Genomic DNA, 24,098 nt, shown 5'->3' with positions numbered 1-24,098 from the left:
AGCACTTAGAAACCAGATGTTTACCTTGGTTACCAGCTCCCTGCACCAGCGTGCTGGTAAATAAGGTACACATCGGGTTTCTAAGCGCTGCGCGCCGCTTAGGACTGCGACGTTTACCTTAGTTACCAGCGCGCTGATCGCTGGTCTCCCGCCTGTCACACGCAGCGATGTGTGCTGGCCAGCGGGAGACCAGCGATCAAAAAAAAAGGCCTGGCCATTCCAGGACGATCAGCGATAACTGGCAGGGGGGCCGGTCGCTGCTCTGTGTCACATACAGCGATCTCGCTGGTGAGATCACTGTTGCGTCACAAAACTATGTGTGATGGGGGCTTAAGAGATAGATGGTTAAGTTGACAAAAGATTGCAATACTAAAGTATGGTATTCACATGAAAAGCAAAGAAAAATATGTTAAGCTCACATTTTACAAAAACCAGTGCCAGATCCCTGGGGAGTGCAGGGAAAGAAATCCCGATTATAAATGGATGAATATAAACCCAAGCAAAAAAAGAGAAAAATCCAGCACTTGGTCTCCAATATAAAATAAAATCAAATAAAAAAGCAATACAACTTCACACAGTTATAAACAGGAGATCATAAAAAGAATAACGCCAGCTGGATGTGATAATGAATATAAATGCTACTGTTTTTATTCTACATTGGAGACCAAGTGCTGGATTTTTCTCTTTTTTTTTTGCTTGTATTAATACTAAAGTATTGCCATACATCATTGTACAAGCAATTAAGGGATCATAGGTTTAAGTCCAACTGAGGAGCTAAAAATACAAAAAATAGTTTTATATATATATATATATAAATATATATATATATATATTACTACACCTTCTACACTGCAGAAAGAAAATATGGATACATAAACCAATTTTACACTATTTATCGCAATAAAATATTAATTTTTTTTCTTATAAATTTGATATTGATATAATCATACAAATCATACTGACCTGTAGAATAAAAAGTGCTAAGTTATTATTATAGTATTGTGAACACCATGAATATTAAATCTGAGCAACCTTGGCAAAATTGTTTTTTTTTTTCATTTTGCTCACATAGAATTTTTATCTTCAGTGCATTATATGGCACAGTGCATTCAAAACTACAACTAATGGCACAAAATGAATGAATGGAAATTTAAAACAGCTTTTCGAAGACGGGAATGAAACAAAAAGCCTCAACACTGACACTGGGACTCAAAATAAGGGTTTTTTTGGACCAGAATCTTAAGCCACGTCCTCTTTACTACTAAAAAATAAAGATTATTATTAAGTGTCACCACTATACCATTATGGAATATCTCAATGTTAATAAATGTTTAACTCCATGTCAACACGGATTTATGAAGAATTGCTCCTGTCAAACTAACCTGATCAGCTTCTATGAGGATGTAAGCTCTCAAATGGACCAAGGAGAATCATTGGATGTCATTTATCTCGACTTCTCTAAAGCATTTGACACTGTCCCACATAAAAGATTGGTAAGTAAGATGAGAAAGCTTGGGCTAGGGAAAAATGTGTGTAGATGGGTAGGTAGCTGGCTTAGTGATAGAAAACAAAGAGTGGTTATTAATGGGGCATACTCAGATTGGGCCAGGGTTACTAGTGGGGTACCACAGGGTTCTGTATTGGGCGCCCTACTATTTAATATATTTATTAATGATCTAGTGGATGGCTTACACAGTAAAATATCAGTATTTGCAGATGATACAGAACTATGTAAGGTAGTTAGCACAAAGGAGGACAGTTTGCAACTACAGACAGATTTGACTAAATTGGAGAATTGGGCTGAAAAATGGCAAATGAGGTTTAACACAGACAAGTGTAAGGTTATGCACATGGGAAGGAGAAACAGATGCTACAATTACTTACTAAATGGGAAACTACTGGGGAAATCAGACATGGAAAAAGACTTAGGCATCTTAGTCAATAAGAAGCTAAATTGGAGTGCCCAGTGTCAGGCAGCTGCCACCAAAGCAAATAGGGTCATGGGATGCATTAGAAGAGGTCTGGGGACACGAGATGAATACATAATTCACCCTCTGTACAAATCACTCGTCAGACCACACTTGGAGTATTGTGTGCAATTTTGGACGCCGGTGCTCAAGAAAGACATTACTGAACTTGAAAGGGTTCAAAGGCGGGCTACTAAAATGATAAATGGAGTTGGTTCCCTACAATACCCAGAAAGGTTATCAAAATTAGGTCTATTTACTCTAGAAAGGAGAAGACTTAGGGGAGACCTAATATATATGTACAAGTATATCAGAGGGCAATACAGAGATCTCTCCAATGAACTGTTTGTACCAAGGACTGTGACAAGAACAAGGGGGCATTCTCTTCGTTTGGAGGAAAGACAATTTCCGCACCAGCATAGAAGATGGTTCTTCACGGTAAGAGCAGTGAGGCTCTGGAATTCTCTTCCTGAGGAAGTGGTGATGGCCAACTCACTGAATGAATTTAAGAAAGGAATGGATGCTTTTCTTGTGAGTAACAGTATAGAAGGTTATGAATAACATAATATTATAGGTAGATGGTTGACCCAGCTTAGGGGAAGGAATTTTTTTCCCTATGGAGAAAATTGGCTTCTACTCTGTGGGTTTTTTTTGCCTTCCCTAGGATCAACAATGCAGAACAGCTGCACTAAAAATAGGCTGAACTAGATGGACATAAGGTCTTCCTTCAGCCTTCAAAACTATGTTACTATGTTACCCTCTGAATCAATGATGCAAAACTCATGTAAGTCTGACAGCCACATGGACAGTCTTTTCTATTTCAAAAAGTCCTAATAGTCACTGACAAAATCCCCCCATAATAATGACCACCAGAAGCCCCCCAAGATTTCAAGACATGTGTACTACAGAGCCCCCCAAAGTGCCAACCAGAGAGCAGCACGTGCTCCAAGACTGCCAACCACAATCCCCCATGTCACAGGGTGGCAAGGGGGACAGGGTGGATATATGGGGAGGGACAGGACAGGGGGCCATGATGGATATATAGAGGTGGGAGGATACGGGACCAGGATGGATATATAGGGGGCCAAGGATGTTTGGGGAGCCAGGATGCATATACTGTATATGGGGGGGCCAGGATGGATTTCTGGGGGGGCAGGACAAGGGACCAGGATGCTTATATCCGGGGGGGCCAGGATGCATATATTGGTGGCTAGGATGGATATATGGGGGGCAGGACAAGAGACCAGGAGGCAGTTACCGTATTTTTCGCTTTATAAGACGCACCTGATTATAAGACGCACCTAGATTTTAGAGGAGGAAAAGAAAAAAAATATTTTGAGTCAAATAATGTGCAAAAACCTTTAATTAAATAACAAAATATTATTTTAACATAGTAGACGCAACAGCAGCATTGTAGGTAATGTAAGAACAGTCCCATGTACCGTAAGTAACAGCAAGAGCCATTTTCTGGCTAACAAGTGAGGAGAAACGTTAATCGTCAGACACCACAATCTTCTAGTCAGAGAATCCCAGGAATTCCTCATCACTGCTGTCAGAGTCTAGGAAGCTCAGGTCCTCACAGTCGTTAGTATCACTTTCCTCAACGTCCTCATATAGTGCACCATCTTGGGTGCCATCTAATGCATTGCTAATCCCACATTTTTTGAATGAACGTATAACCGTTTCATCCTTCACTGATTGCCATGATGTTTTCACCCACTCACAAACTTGAGTGATAGTGGGCCTCTTCATGCGTCCAGTTGGTGTCAGGTCATGATTGCCAGCAGCCATCCATTTATTCCACTCTTCTCGCATGTAGACTTTAAACGGCTTGTTTATAGAAACATCGAGAGGTTGCAGCTGGCTGGTAAGCCCCCCTGGAATTACCGCGAGATGGGTCTTCACTTCTTTAAACACTTTTTTTGTGTTTTCACTAATATGTTCTCTGAACGGGTCTAGCACTAACAGGGATGTTTTTTTAGAAGCCCTCCAGGACGTTTGGACCACACTTTGTCTACCCACAATCTCATTCCATTCTCATCCATCCATCCATTCTTTCTCGTGAACGAGCACAACTCCTCGTGGGATAGCTTCTTTGGGCATGTTCTTTCTTTTAAAAATTAACATTGGTGGCAGTTTCGTGCCATCGGCACAGCAGGACAACACAACTGTGTAGTGATTTTTTTCATGTCCTGCAGTTTTTACCGTGACGGTTTTGGCACCCTTTGCATCAACAGTCCTGTTGGATGGCACGTCAAAGGTTAGAGGGACTTCATCCATATTCCCAATCTGGCCTAATTCATAACCATTTTTCTTTCTGCTGTCAATTACAAACTTGTGGAAAGACAGAATCTTTGCTTCATATTCTTGTGGCATTTTTGGGGCAATTCTAGTTTTGGTGCGCATAGCAAGGCCACATCTCTTCATGAATCTGAAGCACCATGCTGGTGATCCAGTGAAGTCATTGATGCCTTTCTCAGCAGCAATCCGCTTGGCTTCGAATAGGATCATTTTTGTTGAGACCGAAAGGCCATTATTTCTGTGGCGCATGATCCATTCTTTTACGTCCACGTCTAACTCTGACCACTTTGCACCACGCCTATGAAGACCAGATCTGCTTTTTCCTGCTTTTTGCAGCTCATCCTCCTGTTTCCTCCACTCTCTTATAATTTTTTCAGTTGGAGGCGGTCCAAAATGTCTCTCCGCTGCTCTGTTCCCATGCTCTTTAGCGTATTTTACAACCTCCAGTTTAAAGGGAATTTTGTATGCAAGCCTTTTCTGCTTTGACATGCTTGAAACATGCACAATATGCAGCAGCCAACTGTACGGTATTTTATTGCAACTAAATACAGTATTGAAACAACTGTCAGCTCTGTCATTCATAGTTATGGGGGCAATTGAGAGCATGAATGAATACGGTACTCTTGCTGTAGAAAAGACATGGGCCGCACATCCAAAAATACGGTAACAAGTTGATCTAGTGGAGTTAAGCAAAAATGTACTGTTTTCAACTGAACAAGAAGTTTTTAGTTTAACATTATGATCAGACTTATGAAGCCTACTGCCAAGTGACGGAGAATGTGTCCATAACTTTAAATACTGTAGCCATAAAGGTGTGGAGTAATGTGCCGCCCACCACCACAACGACAATGAGCAGGTGGGTACCTGGTGCCCCACAGTACCCATGCTGCAAGGCTGGAGACTAAGAGGGGTTCCGCCTATTTTTGCTCACTAAGAGGTTCGCCGTCATGTGCTAGCGGCTTCATACAGTCTAATCAGAATGTTAAACTAAGAACTTCATGTTTAGTTTCATTTTGCCTAGTGGCATTAGATCAACTTATGATTTTAGATGTGTGGCCCATGACTTTTTCTACACCTATGATGAATAAAATACGGTACATTGTTATGGGAGATCTGTGGTGACGCACTGTTATGCGAGATGTGTTGTGACGCACTGTTATGAGAGATCTGTGGTGATGCACTGTTTATGAGAGATCTGTGGTGATGCACTGTTATGGGGATCTGTGGTGATGCACTCCCATGGGTGATCTGTGGTGACACACTGCTATGGGGATCTGTGGTGATGCACTCCTATGAGGGATCTGTGACGCACTGTTATGGGAGATCTGTGGAGACACACTGTTATGGGAGATCTGTGGTGACACACTGTTATGGGGATCTGTGGATGATACACTGTTATGGGGATCTGTGGAGGACACGCTGTTATGGGGATCTGTGGATGACACACTGTTATGGGGATCTGTGGATGATGCACTGTTATGGGGATCTGTGGATGACGCACTGTTATGGGGATCTGTGGATGACGCACTGTTATGGGGATCTGTGGTGACACACTGTTATGGGGATCTGTGGTTGACGCACTGTTATGGGGATCTGTGGATGACGCACTGTTATGGGGATCTGTGGATGACGCACTGTTATGGGGATCTGTGGATGATGCAGTTATGGGGATCTGTGGATGACGCACTGTTATGGGGATCTGTGGATGACGCACTGTTATGGGGATCTGTGGTGACGCACTGTTATGGGGATCTGTGGTTGACGCACTGTTATGGGGATCTGTGGTGACACACTGTTATGGGGATCTGTGGATGACGCACTGTTATGGGGATCTGTGGTGACACACTTATGGGGATCTGTGGATGATGCACTGTTATGGGGATCTGTGGATGATGCAGTTATGGGGATCTGTGGATGACGCACTGTTATGGGGATCTGTGGATGACGCACTGTTATGGGGATCTATGGTTGGTGCACTGTTATGGGGATCTGTGGTGACACACTGTTATGGGGATCTGTGGTGACGCACTGTTATGGGAATCTGTGGTGACACACTGTTATGGGGATCTGTGGATGACACACTTATGGGGATCTGTGGATGACGCACTGTTATGGGGATCTGTGGTGACGCACTGTTATGGGGATCTGTGGTGACGCACTGTTATGGGGATCTGTGGATGATGCACTTATGGGGATCTGTGGATGATGCACTGTTATGGGGATCTGTGAATCACAGTACAGTGTGTGGTGTGAGTAGTACCATATATTGTGACTACCACCCCCCTCATCAATAGGAATACTCCTATGTACTGTATACATGGGTGTATTCTGAATGATGATGGAGGTGGTAGTCACAGTTGCAATAAACACTTTGGGCACTATCCCTATTTACACCAAAATATGGCTACAACCCCCATCATCCATCAGAATACACCCATTGATAGAGTATACGGTATTCTGAAGGATGATGGGGGTTGTACTTCCCTTCAATGTGTGCACTGCCTCACCTCTCCCAAGGATCTCGGAATAATGTGTGATAAAGGAAATTGCTACTATACATTTTGCTGGGATAGATACCTGATTGGTGGAGGCAGCTCAGCAACAGTTCCCTCCACCAATCAATATCCATCCCTGCAAACGAGGAGGAGGAGAAACATGCTTCTCTCCCTCCTCTGCTTTAGGTCTCCGTGTGCAGCGGAGCCTCCTGTTCCTGCTGCAAGCTTTTTGCCACAACTGCAGCGCATGTGCAGATCGAGTTCAGGGACCGAGCTCCATCTGCACACGTGCCGGTTTGGCGGCCATATTCTTGTAGCCCTGCAGACACAGACTGTGATACCGGTATTCTATCAGAAACCGGAAACTCACAGCCTGTTCCCGGAAGTGTCATGGCGCCGCCCTGCACTATGCCGACCACACACCGCCGGTTAACCGCAGCGATACCCCCAGCTCCAGGCCTGCTGCATTGCCCCACCGGAGACCCTGCATTGTACCAGGCTGCTCAGCAGCCGCCGCCTTCGCTACCGCCGCCGCCATCGCTACCGCAGCCGCCACTGCCACTGCAACAGTCACTGCCACCGCAAAAGTAAGTTTTTTTCCCCAGATTTTTTTCACTATACGATTGTAAGACGCACCCCCATTTCCCCCACAATTTGGGGGAAACAAAAGTGCGTCTTACAATCCGAAAAATATGGTATAGGGGGGGTCCAGGATGGATATATGGGGAAGCCAGGACAAGAGACCAGGAAGGATATATGGGAGAGATATACAATATTGGGGGCAAGACAAGGGACATATGAGGGCCAGTATGTATAGCTGGGGGGGCAGGATGGATATCTGGGGGCACATTATAAAATAAAGGGGGCCAGGCTGTTCGAGATTATTAAATAAAGGGGGCCAGGATGAGGGACTTAATTACTGTTTGGGGGCCAGAATGAGGAACATGCTATATTAGTTTATGGTGACTAGTGTGGAACATAATTTCTTTAGGGTCCAATTAGGGACATTAATACTACTGTAATATAGTTTACTTTTTAGGAAACAGTTTTCCATGGAGGGAACAAAAAAGAGGTCCTGTTACTGTGCAGGGCAGCACTACGTCGCTTTTTTTTTCTTCATTTGACGTAGTGTTGAAGTCAGGGAAAAAGTCAGGAAAGTGCTCTGAAAGCGATCAACTTTTGATGACTGTGTGTTATTTTTTGCAGAGACGAGTCCTGGCTGGAAGTAGTAATGGCAGTCTGTGTTGGTTGAAGAAGAAAAGTAAGGACTTCAAATACAAGACATCACTGGTTAGTCAGTGTATTAAATGTACATGCACACTATACACTATATACTGTGTACAGAGCTCCCTGTCTATAACGTCACCGGTGATCACTGTATTACCTGTACACTATATACAGAGCTCCTGTGTATAATGTCACTGGTGATCACTGTATTATCTGTACATTATATACAGAGCTCCTGTGTACAATGTCACTGGTGATCACTGTATTATCTATACACTATATACAGAGCTCCTGTGCATAATGTCGGTGGTGATCACTGTATTATCTGTACACTGATGCTTTGGATCCCCAATGTGTTCCATAAGTCTCTCCTGAAGTCATTTGTACCTTCCTCTGATGGATCTCCATCCCCTCCACCTCCAGTTTCTGTGGACAGGCAGATGGAGTATGGGGTGGAACAGATTGTGGATTTGCGCATGGTCCGCAGTTCTCTGCAGTATTTGGTCCATTGGAGGGGTTACGGTCCTGAGGATTGATCTTGGGTCCCGACACGATCAGTTCATACCGATCGATTGGCTCGGGCAATTCATGCTGGGTATCCTGGGAAACCTGGGGGTCCGGTGACCCACCCATGAGAGAAGGGTACTGTCATGATCCAGACCGGATTTTGAGTCCTTTTTTCCCGGTCTATTCATGTCAAGAGTTAACCTTTCCCAGCCTCAGTCTGGGCTCAGGTTGTCTACTTATTGCCGCTGCTTCCTGCAGGCAATGTCAGTTATAGTTTTTGCCTAGGGCTGCTGTTGTGAACACTTTTGACCTGGCTTCTGAGTTTGGGCTCCCTCTGGTGGTTGCTACTGGTAATGGAGCTGGTCTGGCTGACAGAAGTCAATCACCTGAGCAGGATGATTGGAGGTCAGGTGTTACAGACTGCAGTGATTTAAGCAAGCAACCTTCCCTCAGCTCTTGCCGGTGATTTGGTTTTCTTCCTGAGCTTTTTGGAAGTCTGCTTGCCTCCTGCTTCGTCTTGCATCTTTCAGATAAGTTATTTGTCTGCTTGAATCTTTTTGCATTTTATCCATTTTTTGCTATCCTCTGATTTCTGCCTTGCTGATGTGAGTTCAGCCTGGTTCCCTGCTGGGACCTGTGCTGGACTCTGTTTCATTTGCCACAGCTTATGTCAGTCTTTGCAGTATTTCTAATTCCCTGTTATATCAGTATCTTTTGTTTGCGTCTAGTTACACCAGAGTTCTGATTTAGTGGGGGAGAGGTCGTATGGCCTCAGTATGTTTACATATCAGACGTGTTGGAGTTTTTCTTAGGGTTTTTTGCGTGATTGCAGACAGTATCCTTTCCTGTCCTATTCTATCTAGACAGTTTGGGCCCCATCATTTACTTACTCTATTTTCTGCCTGTGTTTGTGCCTCATCTTGTCTCACCGGCAATATATGTTCAGGGGCTATCTATTCCTTTGGGGTTCTACTCCGGGGCATTTTAGCTTTCCCCTTTCTTTCTTTAGGCTTAGTTAATTCTTTGGCTGTGCCGAGGCGTCTAGGGCATCGTAGGTACATCCCACGGCTAATTCTAGTTGTGTTGTCAGTTTAGGGGTCTGCAATCTGCTAAGTTACCAACCTCTCTGGTTATCTGGTTGCCTCGCATATTCCCCTGTTATTCTCCTCGGTTACCTAATCATAACAGGCTGCTGTAGCTGACTGATTGCCCTGATTTGTCCTGCTGCAGTTGCTGTCTGGACTCGTGTCTCTGTTTTCCCCTATTCCCGTCTTGACTCAGTGTTTCCCTTTAGTGTGCTGACTCCCTGGTTTTGACTTGGCTTGTATCCTCACCTTCTTGTCTTTTGTCTTTTGGCTTATCCGCTCCTGACCGTTACTGACCCCTTGGTTTGTCTCTGATCGTGAGTTTGCTTATTTCTTTGGTACTGCACTACAGTCTAGGATCTGACCTGGCTTGTTTGACTATTCTGCTGCCACTTGTGGTAGCCTCACTGCTGCACTGCAGGCCAGCTCTGTTTAGGTGCATTCCTGCTTCCACTCTACTGCCATCTAGTGGAGCCTGTACCTACCTGCATTACAGCAGCGTGACACACTATTTCTCCTTGTATGTGGTATTATTTGGCACCTATATGCTGGTAATATGTCATATTATTCGGTCACTATGTGGTGGTAATATGTGGTCTGGCTGTATTTGTTCCTTGTATGTGGTATTCGGTGACTATGTGGTCTGGTCATGGTGTGGTGGTATTTGTCCCTTGTATGTAGTATTATTCGGTCACTATGTGATCTGCACATGGTGAGGCGGTATTTGTTCCTTGTATATAGTATTATTCGGTCACTATGTGGTGGTAATATATGGTCTGGTCATGGTGTGGCATATTTGTTTCTTGTATGTGGTATTTGGTGACTATGTGGTCTGGTCATAGTGTGGTGGTATTTGTCCCTTGTATGTAGTATTATTCAGTCACTATGTGATCTGCTCATGGTGTGGCGGTATTTGTTCCTTGTATGTAGTATTATTCGGTCACTATGTGGTGGTAATATGTAGTCTGGTGTGGTGGTATTTCTTCCCTGTATGTGGTAGTATTGGTCTTGATATAGTGGACTGCGTTGTGTATTGCGGTCATTTGTTATCTCTGATATTAATTAGGAGAAGATTCTTTATTTCCATTAGAGATTAGACACTTGGCACACAGTGGCAGAGATGCACTAAAGGCCCCGTCTCACTAAGCGATCTCGGTAGCGAGATCGCTGCTGAGTCACAACTTTTGTGACACAACAGCGATCTCACCAGCGAGATCGCTGTGTGTGACAGCGATCAGCGAGCGGCCCCCCTGCCGGTATCGCTGATCGCTGCAAGAAACCTCTGGACATTTCTTTGGTCGCTGGTCTCCCGCTGGCCAGCACGCATCGCTGCGTGTGACAGGCGGGAGACCAGCGATCAGGTGTAAAAAATAATAAAAAAAATAAAAAATATAGTTATTCTCACCTTCCGACGTCCCGTTCAGCCATCCTGCCTCTCTCCACGCTCCGGTCCCAGTGATCCTTTGCACGAATGACCGCGAGACTTTGTTATCCCTCGAGACCGTGACATCTCGCGGTCATTCGTGCAAAGGATTACTGGGACCGGAGCATAGAGAGGCAGGATGGCTGAACGGGACATTGGAAGGTGAGAATAACAATATTTTTTATTTTGATTCTATTTTTTACAGCGATGGCAAGCGATGCCGGGCGCTCGGCATTGCTGTGCTGATCGCTGGTGAAGCTGTCTGTGTGACAGCTCACCAGCGATCACATAGCGACTTACTAGCGATCCTGACACCTTGATATCGGTGTCGGGATCGCTGGTAAGTCGCTTAGTGTGATGGGGCCTTTACAAGGGTTTTCCTGTGAAAAAAGTAATCACCTCTCTACAGGATAAGTGATAAAGTGATAACGTATTGATTGGTGGGGGTCTGACTACTTGGACCCATTCAGCAAAATGAGGAACTTTTTATCCCCATTAGACTGGAGTGGCATGTCTGACTTGACCACTAATCCATTCACTCCCTCAGTGGCTGCACTTGTTTTTTTTTTTGAAGCCCCAAAGAGAATGAATGGAGTGGAAAGACATATCACCTGCCGCAACATTTTAAAATGGGGATAAATGTCCTATCAATGATAAAACTTCCTCATTCTTCCGATCAGTGTAGTTGCTAATGGTCGGACAAAAGCGACTACTTATTCTGTAGAGCCCATGGATCAGTGATAACTTGTTTTAACCAAAGAACCCTTTAATGCACACATTAGATGTGCAGGAGCCGCCTGTGTTTTACAGTCGATGCTCCACTATAAAGGGGATAACAACTGACAGATATTTGCATATAGCGGTAGGGTGGGCCCCTAGAGTCCATTCCCCCTGTGGGCCCCAGACACCCCAGTCCGACCCTGCTCTTAGGGTTATGGCTTGCTCACTATCATCGTTAGGAAAGGCCAGGTGATGCAAATTTTCCAGCTTTATAGAAACACAGCCTCTTCTAACCTTGTCCCATAACAACAGCAGCTATTGGGTTCTTCTAAGCAGCTGACTAGCACTCTGAAAATAAAATGGTAGAGGACCACAAAGCAGGACAAGGCTATATGTAGATAGCAAAGCGTTCTCAAGTTACCCTTTCCTTAGTTAAAAATGTAATTAAAAATGGCAGTTACCAGGAACAGTGGAGATCAAGATGAGGTCCGGAAGACCAAGCAAAATTTCAGTGAGAACTGATTTTAGGATTGCTAGACAGTCAAATCAGAACCCCCCTTTTGACTGCAAAATACCTTAAGAAAAATTTAACAGAATCTGGAGTTGTGGTAAGAAGCTTCCGGAAGTGGAAAGGGTGACATTCTGACATTCTGTGCTTGGTTTTAACGTAACTTTATTCTTTCATGAGTTATTTACAAGTTTATGACCACTTATAAAATGTGTTCAAAGTGCTGCCCATTGTGTTGGATTGTTAATGCAGCTCTCTTCTCTCACTCTTGACACACTGATAGCAACACCGCAGAAGAAATGATAGTCTAAGGGGGTCAGATTCCTTGTAGGAATGTTCGGACCTGACACCCCTAATGTGGTGGTGCACCATCTTGCTGGAAAAACTCAGGGAAGGTGCCATCTTCAGTGCATAAAGAGGGCAACACATCATCATGTAGCAATTTCAGATATCCTGTTGTTGTGAGTTCATTTTCCCCTTCACCATTGAGGTCTGATGAACTCCCTCTTCTGGTGAAGGAAGGTAGTGAGGCTGATTACAAAGCACCTGAGCAGAATGATGATGACTGGGTGACTGGGATTGCTGACTGGATATAAGGCAGCCGACGCCCTTCTGCCTTGCGGGTGATTACTCTGAGGGATTCTTGGAGACCAGTCTGATTCCTGCTCCTCAAAAGCTAAGTTTTCTGCTCTTCTTTTAGCATTTGTGTTTTGTTTTTGTTTTGCCTTGTTTTTCTGGATTTCTGCCTTTCCCTGCCGGGTGAGCTGAATTCCTTTTTGCTCTGTCTTCAGATAATACCTGAGTACTGATATAGTCTATTTGAAGCCTAGCGTCTTCAGGGCTTTTTTCCCGATCAGTCTGTTGGCTCTTGTTTTTGAGAGGGTTTTGGCGGATTGCAGACAGCAGCTTTTCTATTCTGTCCTATTTAGTTAGCTTGGGCCCCATCATTTGCTCAGCCTATCTTTCTATCTGTGTGAGTGTTTTTTCATCTTGCTTCACCGTCATTATATGTTGGGGGCTGCCTATTGCTTTGGGGTCTGCTCTGGGGCAGTTTAGATTTCCCTTTCTGTCTTTAGGCTATGTAGTTCTCCGGCTGTGATCGAGGGGTCTAGGGCCCGTATAGGAACCCCCCACGGCTACTGCTAGTTGTTGTTGTCAGGTTCAGGGGTCTGCAATCCGATAGCTGCCAACTTCTCTGGTTTTCTGGACTTAGCTAGTATTTCTGTTTTTGCCTCCTACGGTGACTCATTCATAACAGAATCACCGCCATACCACAGATCCTAGGGTACTCAATAGCAGGAAAGAATTGTAAAAAAAAAAAAAAAAAAAAAAGGTGTGTATATTTTATCCTCTATATCTCTGAGGCCGTAGGAGAAATTTTTTTTTCTCTCAATGGAGATAAAGCAATTGTCTGATCGTGTGGAGCAGCTCGCTGCGGAAGTGCGGGGAATTTCCGCCTACCTTGCTCATTCACATGCTGCTGAACCAAAGATCCCTACTCCTGATGTGTTTTTTGGGGATCGGTCTAAATTTTTGAATTTCAAAAATAATTGTAAATTATTTTTTGCCTTGAAGCCTAACTCGTCAGGGAGCTCCAGGCAGCAGGTTAAAATTGTCATCTCTTTGCTGCGTGGCGATCCCCAGGATTGGGCGTTTTCTTTGAAACCAGATGATCCTATTCTGACTAATGTGAATGCATTTTTTCAAGCCTTGGGGCTGTTGTATGACGAACCTAATGCTATTGATCAGGCTGAAAAGACCCTGTTGGCATTGAGCCATTGTCGAGATTCTGCAGAATTGTACTGTCAAAAATTCCGAAAGTGGGCGGTCCTTACTACCTGGAATGATAATGCCTTGGCAGCTCTCTTTCGGAAGGGTTTGTCAGAAGCCGTAAAAGATACTATGGTGGGATTTCCTGTTCCCTCTGGTCTTGACGATTCTATGTCATTAGCCATTCAGGTTGATCGGCGTTTACGTGAACGCAGGACTGCACGAGAGGTGTTGCCACCTGTTGAACGAGTGTCTGAATCTATGCAATGTGATAGAGTTTTGTCCAGGGAGCAACGTCAGGAGTTCAGAAGGCGTAATAAGCTGTATTTTTTTTGTGGAGATGCCTTGCATATTATTTCTGTCTGTCCTAAACGAGAGAAACGTTTTGCACACACGTTTTCTGTGGGTGGTGTTCAACCTAAGTTTCTTCTGGCAATTACTCTGATCTGCTCCCTGTCCACATTTTCCGCCAAGGCTTTTGTGGATTCGGGAGCAGCCCTGAATCTAATGGACTTGGATTTTGCTAAACGTTGTGGATTTCCGATGACACCTCTGCGGACGCCTATCCCTTTGAGGGGGATTGATGCTACTCCTTTGGCGAAAAATAAACCTCAGTTTTGGACCCAGGTGGTAATGCGGGTCGCCCCAGACCATCAAGAAAATTGCAGATTTTTGGTGTTGCATAATTTGCATGATACCATTGTTCTGGGGTTTCCCTGGTTGCAAATTCATAATCCAGTTTTGGATTGGAAATCTGTGTCTGTGGTGAGTTGGGGTTGTCGGTGTGCCCTTAGTGAGGCTCCGGTTTTTTCCACCTCTCCTCAGTCGCATGATGTTCCTGACTATTTGGCGGACTTTTATGATGTATTTAGTGAGAATGAGTCTGCGTCTTTGCCTCCTCATAGGAGTTATGACTGTGCAATTGAACTGAGCCTGGGGTGTAAATTTCCTAAGGGTCGGCTCTTCAATTTATCTGCACCCGAGCACGAGGCTATGCGATCCTATATTAAGGAGGCATTGGAGAAGGGTCATATCAGACCATCCTCTTCACCCTTAGGTGCCGTTTTTTTTTTTTGTGGCCAAAAAGGATGGTTCATTAAGGCCTTGTATTGATTGTCGTGCCCTCAACAAAATTACTATTAAATATCAGTATCCGTTACCCCTGATTTCGGATCTATTCTCCAGAGTTAAAGGTGCTTGCTGGTTTACCAAGCTTGACCTCAGGGGGGCGTATAATCTTATCCGCATTAAGCATGGGGATGAATGGAAGACGGCGTTTAATACTCCGGAGGGACATTTTGAGTACCTGGTGATGCCTTTTGGGCTCACTAATGCCCCTTCTGTCTTCCAGTGCTTCATGAACGACATTTTTCGAGACTTTGTGGATAAAATTTTGATTATCTATCTGGATGATATTTTGATCTTCTCCAAGGATTGGGATTCTCATGTGGAACATGTTCGGACTGTGTTCCGGATCTTGAGGGAGAATTCCCTGTATGTCAAAGGATCGAAATGCCTTTTTGGGGTACAGAGGATTTCATTTTTGGGATTTATTTTATCTCCGTCAACTATTGAAATGGACCCGGCCAAGGTACAGGCCATTTATGATTGGGTTCAGCCCACTTCTTTGAAGGCCCTCCAGAAGTTTTTGGGTTTTGCTAATTTTTATCGGAAATTTATAGCAAAATTTTCTAGTGTTGCCAAGCCATTGACTGATCTGACTAAAAAGGGTGCTGATGTGTTGAATTGGTCTCCGGAGGCTGCTTCTTCCTTTCAGGAGCGGAAGCAAAGATTCACTTCTGCCCCGGTTTTGCGGCAACCTGATGTCTCACTCCTCTTCCAGGTAGAGGTGGACGCTTCTGAGATTGGTGCAGGAGCTGTTTTGTCCCAAAAGGATCCTGTAACATCTAAAATGAATCCCTGTGCTTTCTTTTCCCGAAAGTTCTCTCCATCTGAACGTAACTATGATGTGGGGAATCGGGAACTGTTAGCCATTAAATGGGCATTTGAGGAGTGGAGACATTGGTTGGAGGGAGCTAAACACCAAGTCGTGGTCCTCACTGACCACAAGAATTTGATTTACCTGGAGTCGGCCAAACGCTTGAACCCTAGAGGGGCTAGGTGGGCCTTGTTTTTTACACGTTTTGATTTTGTGGTCTCTTTTCTTCCTGGCACTAAGAATGTAAAGGCAGACGCCCTCTCTAGGAGCTTCTTTGCTGATTCTCCTGTGGTGACCAAGCCTGCTACCATCTTAGGCGAAGGGGTAGTTCTTGCTGCCATCTCGCCTGATTTGAGACGTGCTCTGGAGAAGTTCCAGGAGGACAAACCTGAGCGTTGTCCCAGTGGAAAGTTGTATGTTCCTGACCAGTGGAAGAAGAGAGTGATGTCTGAAGTTCATTGCTCTGCATTAGCTGGTCATCTAGGTATTTTTGGTACTAGAGATCTGGTGAGTCGGTCTTTTTGGTGGCCCGCCTTGTCTCGTGATGTCAGGAATTTTGTGCAGTCCTGTGGTACTTGCTCCCGGTCTAAACCTTGTTCTCGCTCTAGTGGGTTGCATATTTCAATGGATTTCACCTCTGATATGCCTGTCTCTCAGAGAATGACTGTTATTTGGGTGATTTGTGATAGGTTCTCTAAGATGGTCCATCTTGTACCACTCCCTAAGTTGCCATCTTCCTCTGAGTTGGTGCCCCTGTTTTTACAACAGGTGGTTTGCTTGCACGGGATTCCTGAGAACATTGTATCTGACAGAGGAGTTCAATTTGTGTCGAGATTTTGGAGGACTTTCTGTTCCAAGCTGGGAATTCAGTTGTCCTTCTCCTCTGCTTTTCACCCTCAGACCAATGGGCAGACGGAGAGAACAAACCAGACCTTGGAGTCGTATTTGAGATGTTTTGTTTCCGCCGATCAGGATGATTGGGTTTCATTCTTGCCCTTGGCCGAATTTGCTTTAAATAATAGAGCTAGTTCTGCCACTTTGATGTCACCTCTTTTTTGTAACTTTGGGTTTCATCCTCGATTTTCTTCAGGGCAGGTGGAGCCTTCTGCCTGCCCAGGTGTTGACACTGTGGTGGAGAGAATGCACCAGATCTGGGACCAAGTGGTGGATAAGTTATCTCTCTCCCAGGAAAAGGCCCAGCGGTTTTCCAACCGACATAGGACCATTGGTCCCCAGTTTATGGTTGGTGATATGGTTTGGTTATCATCAAAAAATATCGCTATGAAGGTGGCTTCTCCTAAATTTAAGCCTAGATTTATTGGACCTTACAAGATTTTGGAGATTATTAATCCGGTCTCTTTTCGTTTGGCTCTTCCTGTCACATTTAAAATTCATAATGTGTTTCATAAGTCCTTGTTGAAGAGGTTTGTTGAACCAGTTGTTCCTGGGGTGGCACCTCCGGACCCTGTATTAGTTGAAGGTAACATGGAATATGAGGTAGAGAAGATACTGGATTCCCGTCTGGCTAGACGGAGACTCCAGTATTTAGTTAAGTGGAAGGGTTATGGTCAGGAGGATAATTCCTGTGTCTCTACCTCTGATATTCATGCCAAAAGATTGGTGCGTGCCTTTCATCGGGCTCACCCTGATTGCCCTGGTGGCGTGGATGAGGGTTCGGTGACCCCTCCTCAATGGGGAGGTACTGTTGTGAGTTAATTTTCCCCTTCACCATTGAGGTCTGATGAACTCCCTCTTCTGGTGAAGGAAGGTAGTGAGGCTGATTACAAAGCACCTGAGCAGAATGATGATGACTGGGTGACTGGGATTGCTGACTGGATATAAGGCAGCCGATGCACTTCTGCCTTGCCGGTGATTACTCTGAGGGATTCTTGGAGACCAGTCTGATTCCTGCTCCTCAAAAGCTAAGTTTTCTGCTCTTCTTTTTGCATTTGTGTTTTGTTTTTGTTTTGCCTTGTTTTTCTGGATTTCTGCCTTTCCCTGCCGGGTGAGCTGAATTCCTTTTTGCTCTGTCTTCAGATAATACCTGAGTACTGATATAGTCTTTTTGAAGCCTAGCGTCTTCAGGACTTTTTTCCCTATCAGTCTGTTGGCTCTTCTGTTGATAGGGTTTTGGCGGATTGCAGACAGCAGCTTTTCTATTCTGTCCTATTTAGTTAGCTTGGGCCCCATAATTTGCTCAGCCTATCTTTCTATCTGTGTGAGTGTTTTTTCATCTTGCTTCACCGTCATTATATGTTGGGGGCTGCCTATTGCTTTGGGGTCTGCTCTGGGGAAGTTTAGATTTCCCTTTCTGTCTTTAGGCTATGTAGCTCTTCGGCTGTGATCGAGGGGTCTAGGGCACCGTAGGAACCCCCCACGGCTACTGCTAGTTGTTGTTGTTAGGTTCAGGGGTCTGCAATCCGATAGCTGCCAACTTCTCTGGTTTCCTGGACTTAGCTAGTATTTCTGTTTTTGCCTCCTACGGTGACTCATTCATAACATCCTGTGGCATTGAAGTTTCCATTGATGAAGGACGGCCCCACTATCTTTGTACCCCATATACCACACCATACCATCAATTATGGGTGTCAGGTCCGAGCATTCCTACATGAACAGTTTCCTGGAAAGTGGATTCGTCATCGTGGACCAGTTGAATGGCCACCAAGGTCTCCCGATCTGACCCCCTTAGACTTTTATCTTTGGGGTCATCTGAAGGCAATTGTCTATGCTGTGAAGATATGAGATGTGCAGCACCTGAAACAACGGACACTGGAAGCCTGTGCTAGCATTTCTTCTGCGGTGTTGCTATCAGTGTGTCAAGAGTGAGAGAAGAGAGTTGCATTGACAATCCAACACAATGGGCAGCACTTTGAACACATTTTTTAAGTGGTCATAAACTTGTAAATAACTCATGAAAGAAAAAAGTTATGTTAAAACCACCAAGCACACCATTGTTTTTCTTGTGAAATTCTCAATAAGTTTGATGTGTCACATGACCCTCTTCCCATTGAAAAAAATAAAGTTGGATCCAAAATGGCTTACTTCAAAATGCCCACCATGATCACCACCCATCTTGAAGAGTTTCCCCTTTCCCATATACTAATGTGCCACAAACAGGAAGTTGATATCACCAACCATTCCCATTTAGTTTAGGTGTATCCAAATAAATGGCCCTCCCTGTATATATACTTATACATACTGTGAGGCAGTGACTGGTGTTACATGTGAGGGTCACTGTATGTTCCCCCCAGGATGCGTACAGAGGCGTATTGAGGCCATGAGAGGGCATTGCAGTCACAGGCGTAGCTGTAGTTGCATTACAGACTAAAGTGAGTATAGGTCTTAGACATACTAGTTGTCCAAGGCAGATTTAGGGAATACCTGCTCTGGGTTTTGGTGTTTTGAAACAGACTGCAGATGGTAGTATTGCAGTCTGTTTCATTCCTGGCCATGCTTTCCACGTGGCTGAAGGCCTCAGGTTGCTAGTTAAAAACCCTGCAGTATAGGGTTTGGGTGTGTCAAGGTGAGTGTCAGTCTGGTTTGTGCTAGAGGGCAGAGCAGTTGGCTCTGCAGTGCTCCATCTGTGTGAGGCAACACAAACAAGAGGAGACAAAGCAGCCAAGGCAGTTCAGGTGTTATGAATGAGTCACTGAGGAGGAAAAACAAAAACAAGCTAAGCACCAGAAAACCAGAGAGGTTGGTAACTAAGCGGATTGCAGACCCCTGATCCTATCCACACAACTAGCAGTAGCCGTGGAGCGTACCTACGATGATCCTAGACACCTCGTCACAGCCAGGGAACTAAATAAGCCTAAAGCAAGAAAAGGGGAAATCTAAACTGACCCAGAGCAGACCCCAAAGCAATAGACAGCCCCCAAACATGTATTGACGGTGAGACAAGATGAAAACACAAATATAGATAGAAAAATAGGCTGAGCAAACGATGGGCCCCACACTAACTAGAAAGGACAGGAAAGGAAAGATGCTGTCTGCAATCACGCTCAAAACCCTGCCAAAAAATGTCCAACACTTTCTGATAACAAAAACCCTGAAGTCGCTAGACTTCAATTCCCTATATCAGCACTCTGGTATATTCTGAAGACAGAGCAAAAGAGAAAAATCTGATCAGGGACAAAAGGCAAACTGGCATAAACAGAAATATAAGAATGGAAATTCAGCACAGCCCCAGAAGGGGCTGGCCGACCACAAAAACTGAGTAAACCAGACAAAATCTCATGTGAATAATAGCAAAGCACACTTAGCTTGAGCAGGCAGGAACAGAACTGGAAACCAGTACCTCAGGGCAGGAGAAAATCACTAGCACAAAATTATGGAGTCGGCTGTCTTAAATCCAGTCAGAGACTCCTGATGTCCACTCACAGTCCTCCTCCTCAGGCGGCAATTTAGATCAGCTTCATTACCTGCTGTCACCACCAGAGGGAGCCCGGATGGAGAACTCACGACTCCTCTGTCTACACAGCCATCTCCACCACCCTCACCAGAAGCCAGAGGTAAACCAGAAAATGATTTCACAACATCAGAGGCCTGGCACCCACAGCGTACACAGTGGTGCAATCACCCATAGCAACTGGTCTTGAGGGTGGACTGTCTTGTGCCCAGCGGTGAACTGGAGGTAAACTGTCCTGTGCCCGGGGGAAGACTGGCATGTTTAGTGACTGTAAACTGAAGGATATGGTTCCCGGCTGAGGCTGGAGGATATCGTGTGCTGTGTTTTGCTCAGTTGACCATTAAAGACACGTTTTGCTTTGAACTTTGCTGGATCACTGCCTCATCACTGCATAACTGTGCTACAGCTGCACTACACATAGCTGAAGAATGCGGAACAGTGTGAACTGAGGCATACCCCATAGAGTGCTGCATGTCGGTGAGGAAGCGGGTTGGAAAAATGGAGGAGCTTTTGAAACATGAGGTCCTCATTCAGCAGCAGGACCTGCAGTTCCAGCAGCAGCAGCAAAAGGTGCTGCAGTTTAAGGTGAGGGGTGATCAGCCGTGTAAAGAGGAGACCCCTAAGAGGAGGGGCGATCAGCGATGTAAAGAAGAGATTCTTAAGGTGAGGGGCGATCAGTGGGTGTTTATTAAATGACTATGTATGTCTATGTATGCCCAGCCAGTCTGTTCCGACGGCAGTGAGCCTGTCATGGTTTGTTCAGAATGCTGGACAGGCGGTGTAGGGGTTAATGGGTAGAGCCTCCTTCTGGGTCTGGGGAGGGTTTTTATAGCTTCAGGTGAGGACCCTCCCCTGTCATTTATACTCCTAGCTTGAGTGTGCCCGACCCTGCTCCGTTTGTGCTCTCGCCTGTCCTGGTACGATTGTTTGGTGTATGATCTGGTTTGGCCTTGGTTTACGTCTCTTGGATTCTGATTTTGTACTTGTGTATCCATCCTGTGTATGACTCTTGGCTGTGTCTGACCTCCCTCCTGAATATCCCTCTTGTACCGCGCTTGCTCGTACTGTGTATGACCTTTGGCTTTGTCTGACCTCCCATCTGTATATTCCTCCTGTACCTCGCCTGCCCGTACTGTGTATGACCTCCGTTTTGCCTGACTCTGAGCTTTTGTATATTGTCCTGCCATCTCTGAAAGCAGGACGCTAAGCCCCGCCCCCTTGCAGTCACATGACCGTAGGTCCTGTGTCTGCTTGCTAACTTCAGCGTCCACAGGTCCTGTGCATCTATACTTTCCAGCTGTACCTGACCCCGGGCTCTCTACAGTGCAGGTGAGTCCCTGCTCAGTGGAGGCTGCACGCCGGCGCTGTCAGGAGCCTGACAGAGCCCCAGCTGTGTCAGGTACTCGTGAACGGGAACCAAATGGACGCTCTCCTGGACTCGGGGAGCATAGTGACTTTGGTCCATAGGTTCTTTGTTGCTGGGGACAACCCCAAAGGACGGAAAGTGGAGGTGATGGATATCCATGGGGAAGTCCCGGAGTACCCGACAGCGGAAGTTAATTTTTCTACATCATGTGGGGACATTAAACATATGGTGGGAGTGGTGAAGACTCTTCCATATAGAACTATGTTGGGAAGAGACTTGCCCCTGCTCTGGTCCCTGTGGGAGACCAGTGTCAACCCTTTTAAGGTAAATGTTGTTCTGGGTGTAGAACCATAGAATCATAGAATCGTAGAGTTGGAAGGGACCTCCTGGGCCATCTGGTCCAACCCCCTGCTCAAAGCAGGATGCGCTAAATCATCCCAGACAGATGTCTGTCCAGCCTCTGTTTGAAGACTTCCATTGAAGAAGAACTCACCACTTCTCATGGCAGCCTGTTCCACTCATTGATCACTCTAACTGTCAAAGTTTTTTCCAATATCTAATCTGTGTCTCTTCCTGTTCAGTTTCATCCCATTGCTTCTAGTCTTTCCTTGTGCAAATGAGAATAAAGATGATCCTTCTACAATGTGACAGCCCTTGAGATATTTGTAGACAGCTATTAAGTCTCCTCTCAGTCTTCTCTTTTGCAAGCTAAACATTCCCAAATCCTGCAACCTTTCCTCATAAGACAGGGTTTGCAGACCGGTCACCATTCTGGTCGCTCTTTTCTTGCTCCAGTTTGTTGATGTCTTTTTTAAAATGTGGTGCCCAAAACTGGACACAGTATTCCAGATGAGGTCTGACCAAAGAGGAGTAGAGGGAAATAATGACTTAACGTGATCTAGACTGCATGCTTCTGTTAATACATCCTAGAATTGCATTTGCCTTTTTTGCTGCTGCATCACACTGTTGACTCATATTCAGTCTGTGATCTATTAGTATACCCAAGTCTTTTTCACATGTGCTGTTGCTTAGCCCTATTCCTCCCATTCTGTATATGCTTTTTTCATTTTTATTGCCCAGATGTAGTACTTTGCATTTTTCCCTGTTAAAAACCATTCTGTTAATTGCTGCCCACTGCTCCAGTTTACTTACATCTTTTTGAATCCTCTCTCTCTCTTTAGTATTAGCTATCCCTCCTAGCTTTGTGTCATCAGCAAATTTAATCAGTTTACCCTCAATTCCTTCATCTAAATCGTTGATAAAGATGTTGAGCAATACAGGGCCCAGGACAAATCCCAAGTCAGGGATACCTGCCATAAGGGTCACCAACCCAGGGAGAGAGTGTAAACCCAATAGGTTCCCCCTAGAGGTATTGGTAGGAGAGGCTGATGATGTTGCTCCGGGTGTAAAACCCGAAGATCCCAAGTCATTGATACCTGCCATAGGGGTCGCCAACCTAGGGACAGAGTGTAACCCCGAAAGATTCCCCCTAGAGGTTGTGGCAGGAGAGGTCGTGGAGACCCCACTGAACCCCAAGCTGGAAATGTCCCCAGGTAAGTTCAGGACAGCTTAGTTCCAGGGTCCCATGCAGAGATGCAGGTATAAAAAACGCACATCACGCACCGCTGCCAGCACGTTAACCTCCAAAATGCTGCAATCGAACAAGATCGCAGCATTCCGGGAACCAGCTGAGGATTGACAGCCCCTCTGCCTTTGGATGGAAGACCTGGTGGCGTGATGCGGGGTCATGATCCTTACCAAGGTGACCCGATGTCGTCATGACGACATCTGGGTCACCAGAGCTAGGAAACATGCTGACCATGCGCAGTGCAGAGCTGACAGTTTCTACAGCAATCTCTGAAATACATGATTCAGACAGAACCTCTGATGGAAGATACCTTATAATAAGGCAGATGGAGGCACTGTGGATGCCATCTGACCTGTGATTCGGCGGTGTCCGTCTTTTTAGGATTGCATAAAAGTGCCGTCTGATACAGTTTTATGCACTTCTGAAAAGAAGTGTAAGAGGAGGGCAAGACGGTAATTGTAGCCGAGGACAACGGGGCTCTAGTGTCCTGACCTCCCACAGGAAAATCTTCAGCATCTACAGCGTACCTGTTCTTGTTGCTGGTCCATGGTCAGTAATTCCACTTAGGTGCGACCCAGCTCCTGCACACTTGATTCCAGTGCATAAAGATGAAATAACAGACACAGATACCGATTCTGATGCAGAATCAACGTTTTTACTTTCTTCTTCAACAGTCCCGGACACATCAGTTACGTTACAGTCCACACAGCATTCCTCCTGCACTTCCCTTGCTTACTTTCTGTATCCTCACATACATTCCGGGGTAGTAGCGCCCTTGGCGGTACCACAGCTTC

At 45.3% G+C, this 24,098-nt stretch overlaps 1 protein-coding gene across 1 annotated transcript in view; it reads right to left on the bottom strand.

The window, feature by feature from the left end:
• LOC141096506 (cilia- and flagella-associated protein 337-like) overlaps nucleotides 1-24,098 on the bottom strand; it is a 240,204-nt gene that overhangs the window by 40,363 nt on the left and 175,743 nt on the right. The gene's annotated exons all lie outside the window — the stretch shown is intronic.

Source organism: Dendrobates tinctorius, unplaced genomic scaffold, assembly GCF_039654945.1.
Source record: "Dendrobates tinctorius isolate UK_male_01 unplaced genomic scaffold, ASM3965494v1 ptg000075l, whole genome shotgun sequence".
NCBI classification, from domain to species: domain Eukaryota; kingdom Metazoa; phylum Chordata; class Amphibia; order Anura; family Dendrobatidae; genus Dendrobates; species Dendrobates tinctorius.
Note: the sequence above shows the minus strand (reverse complement) of the source record. Positions and strands in the feature narration are given on the sequence as shown.